Source organism: Armigeres subalbatus, unplaced genomic scaffold (assembly GCF_024139115.2).
Source record: "Armigeres subalbatus isolate Guangzhou_Male unplaced genomic scaffold, GZ_Asu_2 Contig276, whole genome shotgun sequence".
Lineage (NCBI taxonomy): Eukaryota > Metazoa > Arthropoda > Insecta > Diptera > Culicidae > Armigeres > Armigeres subalbatus.
The window spans coordinates 3465-16103 of record NW_026943015.1 but is presented as its reverse complement, the minus strand read 5'-3'; the positions used below and the strand labels follow the sequence as shown (position 1 = coordinate 16103).

Below are 12639 nucleotides of genomic sequence, written 5' to 3'. Positions count from 1 at the left end.
AAAAAGTTTTTTAAAATGTTGGAAAATTCGAAGCAACAAAGCATCAAACGAAAATGGCGTTGACGGATTATCACTTTACCGTAGTTTTGTAATACATAACTTGTTTTGCAGTTTGTTCGGTAATTATTTTACAATGTACGGCGATAATACGATTTTACAGAACAAACTGTAAGTTCAACTACCGAACTCTGTCAAATCAGTTTGGAATTACAATTTGTTCGGTAAAATTTTACTGATATTCGGTAAAATTAATCTTGTTAACCGAACTGACTGTAATTTCTTTGGTTTACCGTAGTTTTTCGTCAAAAAAATTACCGAACAGCGAAATCTATTTTAAGTGTGTAGATATACTGATCATATTATTTCTAAGTATTAGTATTTTCAGATCATGGATGGAGATTGGTAGCATGTCGGACTTTATTTTTGCAACAAGAGAAAGGGATTATAATCTTAGCTGAAATGAAAACAAGACAACAGCCGATTTACTGTTTGTTTGGCTGTTGTCTTGTTCTTCATTAGGTTACTTTTGTACCAAATGTTTTAGGTGGCAAGGATAAGCAAATCTTCATTCACTTTTCGTATGAATGAATATTTCTCTTTTTAGAACACAAATTATTACATAAATCAATACTTCAGAAGAAACATTTTTATTCAGCGATGCGCAGTATTTTTAATTTGTAACAGAACAAAATAGCCAATTTATGTGTTAAGCACTTTATTTATCTGAAAATCTGATGCGAAGTTTGAAAATAACAAAACGCAAGACAAATTCTGTTGACCTATTGTAGAATAAATAGATTATTTGCACTGTGAACAGAAGAATATCGCATAGTTATAGCCATTGCTCTTCTTCATGCGGGAGATAATTTTCAGAATGTAAAATACACATTTGGTAAATAACTGTACAATACTTAAAAAAAAAACGAAATCAAACTGTATCTGATTCAGATCCATATGATATATGAATGACGAAGTTATTTTTCACTAGACAGCCATATAAAAACAATTAAAATAGCTTTATCGAAAATGTTATTCAAATATGTCCCACTTGCCCCATGTATGTTAAAATTCAAGGGCAAATGAAAATGGCAGATTTTGGCTTTATTTAAAAAAATTAAGTCGTTTTCGATGTCACACAATTATTTAGTTGCTCAAAATATTAACTTTTCACATCAATGATAGATTTAGAAACGACTATTTAGTTGGAAATCCATAGAATGAAAATAAAAGTAGTAGATTTTCCCGGTAGTTTAAAGTCATGATCAAGCAATAGCATTAGTATGGTGCCTCAAATGGTTTTGATTCCAAATATTTTTGTGTCGGGTGAATTCGTTTATAGTTCTGCTTCATCTTTCTAGAACATTGTTGCCATTAAAAACGTTCATCGATTCATCTGCAGTCATAGTACCCACTTACCCCGTATTTTCACTTGCCCCGGGGTACCTTATCGATTTTATTTTTCAAACTAATTTTTTTTAGTGTAGAAAAGGGTTTTTTTTAATTTTTTGGATTGTAGGGGTTATCACGCCTATCTAGAGAGTAGGAGGTTGAGGGTTCGAGTCCCTCCAAGACACGTGGATTCTTTTTCGCAAATTTCATATCAATTTGTCCATTTCGAAACATATGCTGTGCATATGCACAGCCAAGATATTTAGCAAAAAAATGGTTTTCGTACGGCCGAGTTGCCGAATAATATGCAATTAATTGTAATCAGGTGTCGGTTTTTCACCGTCATTAGTCGTCTGAGTACACGCGACCGCTTACGTAAAGGCAATCAAACTCATCAAATGCTTTAGCCAAGCAAGCCTTTGGCACAGCAGAGTGCGATTGAATTCGCATTCTATACCGTCCCGACCAGCCCGTTACTGGGGCACATGGAGTGCGATCCTCTCGTTTAATAAACAATGTGCACTCGCTTGACTGTGGATATACAACAGTAAAGCACATGTGGAGATTGGGCAAATCAAGCATCCGAAAGATATTCAATTTGCAAAAAAGAGAGCTAACCGCGGTGGAGGTTGGTACTCGGATTCTGATGGCTTATTCCGCAAACGTGACCTTTAAGTGGTCTTGTTGTGTAGGGGTTATCACGCCTATCTAGAGAGTAGGAGGTTGAGGGTTCGAGTCCCTCCAAGACACGTGGATTCTTTTTCGCAAATTTCATATCAATTTGTCCATTTCGAAACATATGCTGTGCATATGCACAGCCAAGATATTTAACAAAAAAATGGTTTTCGTACGGCCGAGTTGCCGAATAATATGCAATTAATTGGAATTTTTTGGATATTTTTTTCAAAAAACTTAAGGGAATTTCACGACAGTCCGCCATACAATACTTTTCTGTAGGTCTCGTAATTTTGGAGTCACACCGATTTGAAAAAAAATCCATGAAAAAAATTAGGCCCTCATTAAATGTTACCCTTAACAATTGAGCATGAGCATGAGCATTATGACCGCACAATTGGTAGTTGCTACTCCGTGATTGACTAGAACTTGCGAAATTGTACAGAGAACACAATAAATGGGGCTTGGGACTAGCTACCCATTCTCAATGTACACGTTTCGGGAGCTCAAATATCTAAAGTCAATAACGGCGCCGGCCACGTCCTTACGGTCATATAGGAAGGGAAGGATTGTTAGTCCGACTCTCGTTGCTACTAGAGATCGAGAACACCTCTGCATCTCCACGATTGTCTTGGGATAGGATATCGTTTTAGTTACAAAGGATAATTTATCTGGATTCACTTCGGTAAGTGATGCGATCTATGGGATGGGAAATAACACTCTCGCTGTCTGAAACTTTCACTTTCTGATTTATTCACTCACTCGCGCAAAGCAGAACAAAATTACGACGACCGGCCGATCGTTTTGCCTTCCGCACAAAGCAAAACTAAACTTCGACGACCGGCCGATCCGCTTACTGGAGAAACACGACCGGATAAGAAACAAACTTTCACTTTCTGATTTATTTACTCACCCGCGCAAAACAGAGCAAAATTACGGCGACCGGCCGATCGTTTTGCCTTCCGCACCTCATGAAATGTTACTCTTAACAATTTTTGAAAAACTAAGTATGCAGAGTGAAGAAATTATAGAAATACCATATCTTTATGCCCTCCAAGTTTCATTCGATTCTGAGATGGTGCTGCCAGCCCAAGTGCCAGCCCCATAGAAGGGTTGACGCGAAATTCGTCCTACGCAAATGTAGAGATGTCGTAAATTAATCGATTACTTCGATTAATCGATTAATCGTTGTAATAATCGATTAATTTTGAATCGATCATTACCTAACGATTAATCGATTCAATAATCGAGAGAGATCGAGAGTAATCGATTTGTTACTAATCGATTAATCAGGATTTTACGACATCATAAGGATGTCGCAAATTAATTGATTACTTCGATTAATCGATTCATCGTTGTAATAATCGATTAATTTTGAATCGATTATTATCCAACGATCAATCGATTCAATAATCGACAGGAATCGAGAGTAATCGATTAGTTACTAATCGATTAATCGGGATTTTACGACATCTCTACGCAAATGTTGCATCAACTATTCTGCTGCAACTTTTCCGGCCGACTGGGTGAAGGGCGTCTTAGTGAAGGTCCCAAATAAAGGGGATCTGACTGTGTGCGACAACTGGCGTGGCATAATATTACTGTGCATTGTTTTCAAAGTTCTGTGCAAAGTTATTCTAAATCGGATACAGGAGAAAATAGACATGACGGAAACAGGCAGGATTTCGCCCCGGAGGATCATGCACGGACATTTGGAAGTACCCATTATATGGGTCTAAGGTACCCATTTTTTGAATCGGTATGAAGTATAGATAGTAGAATCTATAGATGAGCGAAAGCATGGCTGAGTCGATTTTTTTGCCCGTGCACACGCACATATGACGTCACAGCCCTTAACGTTTCCATTGAAATCGTGACGTCATGCTCGTTTGGAGACACGTTTGACAGTTCGTTTGGAGACAGAGGATTTATCTTCGCTCATCTATATATTCCACTATCTATAGTATGAAGATGTCAAAAAATGGGCTTTCTGATGACAACATAAAATGGGTAAATTAACCACAATAATTTATACATTCTCCTCGACTAACTTTAATGCGTAAACATTACCCGTGGAATATTGTTTCAACACCGCCATCATTTTTACAAAAGAAGTTTGTTTTTGGAAAGATGTCATCAAAAGTCAGGAGTGTGCTTTGTTCGAAGTTGCACCGATCCGGAAATGTTTCCGGGCAGAAAGCTAAACATCCGTTGATGTCCAGTGGTAGGATTTTGCTGAGCCGTGAGTGAGGCAAGTTTTTCCATTCGCAATACAACAGCAAATGTATCTATATGGGATTTCTTTGGTTCTTCACAGTGATCTGTTCTGATTTCGTATTCAAACAACTATCCCCTGCAGAGAACTATGGCCTTGCAGCTACCCGACGAATCAAAATCATCTTCTGCCTGCCTCCCAAGAGGAATTATGTAAATGTGGAAGTTAAGATCATTTCCGAGAACCAGAACGATGATGACGGGTGAATTGGCTCCAAAACAAGCACCAAAATGTATTTAAAATGTAAAGGAAAACGATAATGAATTACAATAAAGTTGTTGCTGATGTTTTTCAATTACGATCGTGCTCATATTTTACTGTCTGTGCTTATTAAATAATTTTGGATACACGAATTATTGATGTAACATAACCTCAAATCCAGAAAAACAAAAAGTGGGGGTTATTTACTCATTTTGTCAATAAAATTCAAGAGGAAAAAATACCCATTATTTGAAGTATAGAGGGAATACTCATTAATGAGTAAATAGCGTTTACTCATTCAATGAGTTATGCCGCTTTTCTTCAAAATGGGTACGAAAATACCATATGTGTGGACCATATTATAAAGGACTTCGATTTAGATGATGATATTGCTCTACTAGCACAACGTCGCAGTGATTTGCAGAGTAAGATGAACGACCTGGCCGAACGCTCCTCTACGGCGGACTCACCATCAATGTCAACAAAACCAAATCCATATCTTTGTATGTCAACACGAACAACCCTTTCATCTTTTGGATCTTTTGGCAACCAATTTGCGTCAGACGGTAGAACCAAGATTGGCATGGTACCACAGATCAAGAAGGCTGGGGCCACTTTTTCGAATTTACGAAATATATGGATATCAAATCAGCTTAGTCAACGCACTGAATTTTGAATATTCAACTCTAACCAGATATCTGTGTTTTTATACGCCATTCGCGAAGTCGAAGCAAATTCTGCTCTTCCCTCCTATGGGAAATCCCATTGCTATCTGTCAGAGTTTGAGTGAAACATGGCCGCCATCTCCTCCTCTCTGTTGCTCTACTGTAAAAACCCATAAAGAACTGTCATTGTTTGTGTGAAGAATTTTGCTTCGACTTCGCGAATTGAGACTTGGTGTGTATCAGCAGAGATCACGCAAAAACTGCAGGGCTGTTAGAAACTGATCAAATTCCGATCCGCGAAATGTGCGACTAACAAAATGAAATCCACGACTGCCAAACCAAAACCGCGACAAACACGACAAACAGCCTTTCACGTAGAAACAGATTACAATATATCTAATATCACTACTGTTGCTTTTAATCTATCGATATTTCGATCATTAGAAAAAAATTATGTTCCGTATAATGTTTTGAATGGTAAAGTTGAAATAATTTCATGGTTTTTAAATAAATGGATCCTTGCATTACATCGCTTGCTGAATAGTGTTTTGACAGATTTAAATTTTACTGAAAATAAAGTACATGACGATTCATATCAAGTTACATTATTTTATCAAATGATTAAACACTATAGATAGTGGAATATATAGATGAGCGAAGATAAATCCTCTGTCTCCAAACGAACTGTCAAACGTGTCTCCAAACGAGCATGACGTCACGATTTCAATGGAAACGTTAAGGGCTGTGACGTCATATGTGCGTGTGCACGGGCAAAAAAATCGACTCAGCCATGCTTTCGCTCATCTATAGATTCTACTATCTACACGCTCGTCCGGCTGAACTCAATTTTGAGTCGCCTTAACTCAAAATAATAACTTCTTCAGAGACGTCAAACTCTGAGTAACTGAGAATTATTATTTTGAGTTGGTTTGACTCATTCTGAATAAATCGAAGCAGAACTAGAAAATGAGTTCACAGTGAAAATTTCAAGAAGTTCAACGGTCACTGATAGAATTTCACGTAAGCTTTCTGATTTAATAACCTAAAGTCTCAATAAATTTGCATGTTTAACTCTTTCTCATTGCAGCATTAACATCTTGAAACAACGACCCAAGCCTATAGGCAACTGAAGCACAACTATTTAGACAAGGAACATATATTATCTATTTTACTATTTTGGATCTATACAATGGGACCTTCGATTTCGCTAAGATGCTCGCCTATAACGAGGTCTACAGAGCAAGACGATGCTGAAGGTGACCGGGTCCGATTCTCGGTTCGGTCTAGGAAATTTTCTCGACTTCCCTGGGCATAAAAGTACCATTGTGTTAGCCTCATACGAATGCAAAAATGGTAACTTGGCTTAGAAACGTCGCTGTTTATAACTGTGGAAGTGCTTAATAAATACTAAGCAGCAATTTTTTTTCATATTTTCAGGACATTCACAGATCACTCGAAAAATAGATGAAACATTTCCGGGATTTTGTCGCCGCCTTTGTACACTTCGTCAAATGTCAGCATCAGTGACCGCTATTACGACATCCTGCTATAACAGCAGATATGAAGGAGGTTTGGGCAGAGGTCTACGATTAGATCCCTTACTAATTTATGCTTCTTGTGCCAATGCTCTTTTCTTCTTGCCGCATCATTACTATCGTCATTACCAACCACCGCTCAACAACCATTTTAGGATCGTTGAATTATTTTATAATATTTAGAAAGAATTTATTATATTTAGAAACTATTGTATTTATTTCAATTTATATTTGATAATAAATGTACTCTGTTTTCAAATTATCTTTTAACTGAACAAGATTGGTTTTCTCGATTTGACAAACTCAAAATCCTATATATCAAATTTTATGAATTTGAGTTGAAGCAACTCAAAATAAAATATCTTCCTCCGTTACTCAAAATTGAGTTCGATGGCCTTAACTCAATTTTGTCTTGAGCCAGTTTTTACGATTTTGAGTTAAACTGACCCAAATTTGAGTTCAGCCGGACGAGCGTGTATATTAAACACATGAATAGGCTATATACGTTCAAGTAAAAATGGCAAAAAACCATTCGAAAATACTTATACTCTTCATTATGCCACCTAATGAATGATCCCATATCAAAAAGCTAATAACATTCATAAGTTAATGAAAAGTATAAGTTTCCGAATGTATGTGACTAATGCGATGTATAAGTTTTTGCCTTTCTCGTACAACAAAGTTGTACCAGAAGGCTATAATTTCACTCCAAAAGCCAAATTTTGATAGAAGGCTCGGAGACCCATAGTGTTATATACCAATCGACTCAGCTCGAAAAACTGAGCACATGTCTGACTGTGTGTCTGTGTGTGTGTGTGTTTTTTATTGTTAAACACGTTTCATATAGAAGGACTTGACCGATTCGAGTGCAACTAGTTTCATTCGACGGAGAAACTTTCCTAGTTGGACACTATTGTTTTTGTTTGCTAATAACTCATTCGATTTGAATAATATTTCTATTTTTCTTTTAACAAATACGCTGTTTACATGCACACTTTAAGTCATTAATCAATTTAGCCATGACGCAATCCATTACTCTCATAATAATTGCTTAAAAATTACTCAATTATTGAGTAATTTATAAGCAGCGTGATAGAGTTGCATCAAATATTTTAACCGCCAAGATGTAGGCAATTAGCACAGCATTTACAACATTAATTCGAATCCAACATATCGAATCGAGAAAGGCATAATCACCACTTGGGGATAAATTTGGGTTTTTATTATACATGTCATTAAGGTGATTATACAATCACGCCATGTGGTGAATTTCAAATTCACCACACGATTTTCTACTCCGATTGTCAAAAGCTCAAAACTAGCGTAATAATTTTCGTACCTTAAGGTGGTTATACAATAAAGCCACAAATCGGCCATCTTGGAAACCACGTGCTTTTTCTACTGATTTTTCAAGAACAAGAATTGAGAAAACCTCAATGCCCATGGGTATGAAACATCCCTAGATCGTTTGCTTACTCATGCTTAACAATCGACTTTAATTTCAGCATTGTACGAAAATTATTACGCTAGTTTTGAGCTTTTGACAATCGGAGTAGAAAATCGTGTGGTGAATTTGAAATTCACCACATGGCGTGATTGTATAATCACCTTAAGCGCCTGCTTTGGCAAAAAAGTATTAGAAATATAAATAATGAACAACATTAATTTTGTTTACGTGTCTTTCAAATTCAGCCAAAACACTTGATAGTTATTTCACAGTCAATTGAAAGGTTTCGAGGCCTGCAGTTGCATGAATTTGATTCTAGTGTGATTAAAATAGTCGGCGACTCCAAAATAATGGTGGAACCAAAGTGGAAAGCCGTTTGGATTCTTCCCAATCGAACTGACATCGGTTCTAAGTAAGTCGTTCAGATGGCGTTAGGTTTCACGTAAATCACAAATTGGTAGATCTTGAAGAGCAATAACTTGACATGTGTTAAAGACCAGAATCCTTAAGAACTCAATTTTTCTTAACTGATTCTCCAGACAGGTCCTAAAATCCTACCAAAAAAAATCATGAAGTACACTCTGATAAACAAAATAAATAAACAAATTTGGTAGGGTTCGGCTCACCGTGAACTTTTATATCGTTAATTTGTTGATATTTTTCGGTGAAAAACTAAACACACGTCCTATTTTGCATGACGTTTCGGCCTACTGCTTTTCAGCCATCATTAGATTTGCAATAAATCAATAATTGCTCACCACCAGTGTGGTTTGAAGATGCAGCTACGATACATAATTATAGCAATCCAAAGACTCAAATTGGATATGCTATTTCTAAATGTTTTAGGCCTTCCAAGAATTCCTTCGAGTTTAGGAATTCAGATCTTCACGCGTATACTAATATCTGGTACATGCTTCCAGCCCAAGTAGTATTTTTAGTTTCATAACGCTCTTGAAGACCATTATTTGCTTTACAAGAGTGCCTTAAACCCATATAAAACCAAAATGTAACTGGGAAGCGATCCATATATCAATATTCCTAGCGATTCGTGAATCAAATCGGACGTACCTTGAACATGTGTTCCATTCATGGTTACCCGAGCATGCCCAAGATTATAGCCCTGAAGATCTATATGCATAGCTAAAAAAATGTAAATGCTTTTTTAGAAATGAAACATGCTCGTTGTCGTCATTTGAACCGAATTGGATTTGAATTGAATTCATGTTCCAATCCAAGCCACACGGACTGATGTTAATCCCTCGAATTCAGCTCCATACTAATAGAAAGATAAATCCAGGACAAGATTTTCTAGAATTAGAGTACAGATCTTGAGGCCAACACGCATAACGAAAGATCTATTTGCTCCTTTTAGAAATGAACATGCTGTTAGTGATCTTCTTCTTAAATATTATTAGAGGCCTAATATACATCCCTCACTGGGACGTTATCCCCTCGCAGTTTAGTGTTCATTAATCACTTCCACAGTTGTTAACTGTGAGGCTTCTACTTGGCCAAGTTACCTTTTTTGTATTCGTATATCACGAGGCTAACACGATATCTAATACTTTTGTGTCCAGGGAATTCGAGAAAATTTCCAACCCAAAAAATGTGTAGACCGGACTATAGATAGTGGAATATATAGATGAGCGAAGATAAATCCTCTGTCTCCAAACGAACTGTCAAACGTGTCTCCAAACGAGCATGACGTCACGATTTCAATGGAAACGTTAAGGGCTGTGACGTCATATGTGCGTGTGCACGGGCAAAAAAATCGACTCAGCCATGCTTTCGCTCATCTATAGATTCTACTATCTATAGACCGGACTGGTTAATCGAACTCAGCCACCTTCAGCATGACCTTGTCTCGTAGCTGCGCATCTTACCGCATGGCTAAGGAAGAACCCGCTGTTAGTGATTGTTTGAATCAAATAGGATTTGAATTCTTTTTTAAGGCTTACCCAATTTGGTTATATGGTTCACATTATAGATAGTGGAAGATATAGATGAGCGAAGATAAATCCTCTGTCTCCAAACGAACTGTCAAACGTGTCTCCAAGCGAGCATGACGTCACGATTTCAATGGAAACGTTAAGGGCTGTGACGTCATATGTGCGTGTGCACGGGCAAAAAAATCGACTCAGCCATGCTTTCGCTCATCTATAGATTCTACTATCTATAGTTCACATAAATCATCAACATATTTGAAAATGTCTAACAGCCAATTATTACGCCCTACTCAAGCAACATTCTCAGACGACCTGGAATAATATAATTTCTGAGGGCATATTCAATTTGGTTCTATTGATTACAAAGCGCATTAGGGAGCGTCCACAAATTACGTAACGCTTAGAGGGGTAGGGGGGTTGAGGGAAGTGTGACGATCCATACAAAATTTTCAGATGTTTCATAATAAAAATTGTGACATAGGGGGGAGGGGGTCGAAAATAACCAATTTGTGCGTCACGTTATTAATGGATATTCACTTTGAAAAAAAAAATAACAGCGTTTTGGATAGGCGTACAGACCTTAAGGTCTGCACTACAGGGAATTCTTGAATGAACTGAAATGGAAAAAATGTTGGCATCCATTAATTCAATATGCACCACAATCAGCATAAACGATAAAAATATAGCAGCTCTGAAGGAACTCAAGGCCTTAATTAAGATTAGGAAACTACGATTACGACTGCCTTCATTGTTCAAAATTTGATTTGAATACCCCCTATCTAGTTCTAAAGGTCTTAACTAAGGTCCGATGGGATATGACGACATGTCATGAAATTTAAAAAAAATAAATGATTTTGTATTGTTGTAACATTTTTACTATATCTATGATTTACAATAGGTTTTTTTTTAATTCTTTATTAATGTGTTTTTTTAATCTATAGATTGAGTTCAACACCGATTTACAAAAGATCAAAATCTTACTATAGGTGTATTAATCCGTTTTTGAACAATAATAAATGGTGATTAAATTTTATTGATAAAGGTACATATTTGCATCGCCTACTAGGCCCAAGTGAATTAAAACTTAAATATTATATGCCAAACGACAATCCCTTCAAATGATGAGCTATCATATTTGTTCATACTGAATATAAATCAGTGCGCACATGATTCAAAATTGTGACGATTCACGTTTCTACTGACAAAGTCCAGTTTGTTGGCTGCCCGACAATACATGGATGACTACCTCCACATAATCGATTTATTTATTCAGCACAAAACATAACGTACCGCCTGTCCTACATCCTATGAGCAGAAACGTCAACAAAAATACGTGTCCAGGTTTCTGTAGCACACTCGTAGATCTAAGCTCTTAAAGCTGAGTAATTATTACGACCCTCATTTCTAGAACTCTTTTTGTAGAACTTACCTTTGTATCAGTTATTGCTTTTGACTTTTGCTATGATGACCTTAGATTTGCGTTCTACTGCGTACATTCAGGGCTCCCGAAGATTACTGCTACCCGTTATTCTGATTTTTTATTTCTTCTCAAAGCATGATCTTGTAAAACCTATGCCCTTGGTGTTCTTAGCCGGAAGTTTTGCACGCCACCTCCCGACAAGATGCCACTGCAATTGAACCGCCACCTCAATTAGTTGTTGGCAGTAGTAATTGCAAACACAACAGCCTTGAAGAGCAAGTCAGGAGGAATGTTTTCATAATCACTCTACCGAATTCACTTTCGTTTCACAGAGCACTCATCATTTTCGCTCTTTTTCCATTATGCTGTCTTATTTGATTTTTTCACTTTCATTCAGCAATATCTATATTTACGATTCAATCGATGCACTTGAAAGATAAACTAATACACGCCTTAACATTAATAATAATTTTTACTCATCGACCCTTCCCTTACATTTTCACACACAAGGGACACACAATCCTTCCAGATCTTGACGGAGTTCCAAAATGGGGCGCAGGCAAAATTTGGTACTAGAAAATTACAAGTCAATAATGTTGACACCGCTCCCGTTCGTAATTCCAAATTTTACGCGTTGAATGTACTTTTCGTTACTGCGATTTAATTGAAAATTACTTTTACACGGACAGAGAAGAAGCGACGTCGAGACCATTATAGGAGCCAGAAACAATTTCGTCGTCGTTCATCACTATACTTCGCGATGCGATGCGATTTTTTTTTAAATTCCATTTTCTTTTGTGTTGACAATCATAACACTGACATTTCGTTATCGACGACATTCGTAACGTTTTTCGGGTTTTTCGACCTTTTCGACTTTTTGGACTGCACAAAGTCCGACAAAAAATGCGCTCGAGGGGTGCGCATGGTGCACATCGCGATGGCTTCCAATAAATCTCGCTTAACTTTTCAAAAGGACCTAAGTAACATTTTTTTTTCTTGAATTACCCCATAGAAAATTTACCCGACTTAATCGGGTGCGAATCGGCCGATTGTTGCACCGTCGCTTATGGGAATTTAACACAGGCA

General features: G+C 37.1%; 2 long non-coding RNA genes across 2 annotated transcripts in view; one reads left to right on the top strand and one right to left on the bottom strand.

The window, feature by feature from the left end:
- LOC134203870 (uncharacterized) overlaps positions 1–12341 on the bottom strand; it is a 34200-nt gene extending 21859 nt beyond the window's left edge. The window contains exons 1-2 of the long non-coding RNA XR_009977725.1: positions 12049–12341; positions 11563–11994 (exon numbers count right to left, since the gene is read on the bottom strand). This is a non-coding gene — a long non-coding RNA (uncharacterized LOC134203870). The remainder of the gene's footprint in view (positions 1–11562; positions 11995–12048) is intronic.
- On the top strand, positions 6048–6856 carry LOC134203868 (uncharacterized). Its single transcript, XR_009977724.1, has 3 exons — positions 6048–6225; positions 6293–6558; positions 6643–6856. It is a non-coding gene; the product is annotated as an uncharacterized LOC134203868 (long non-coding RNA).
- Positions 12342–12639: the final 298 nt, after the last annotated feature.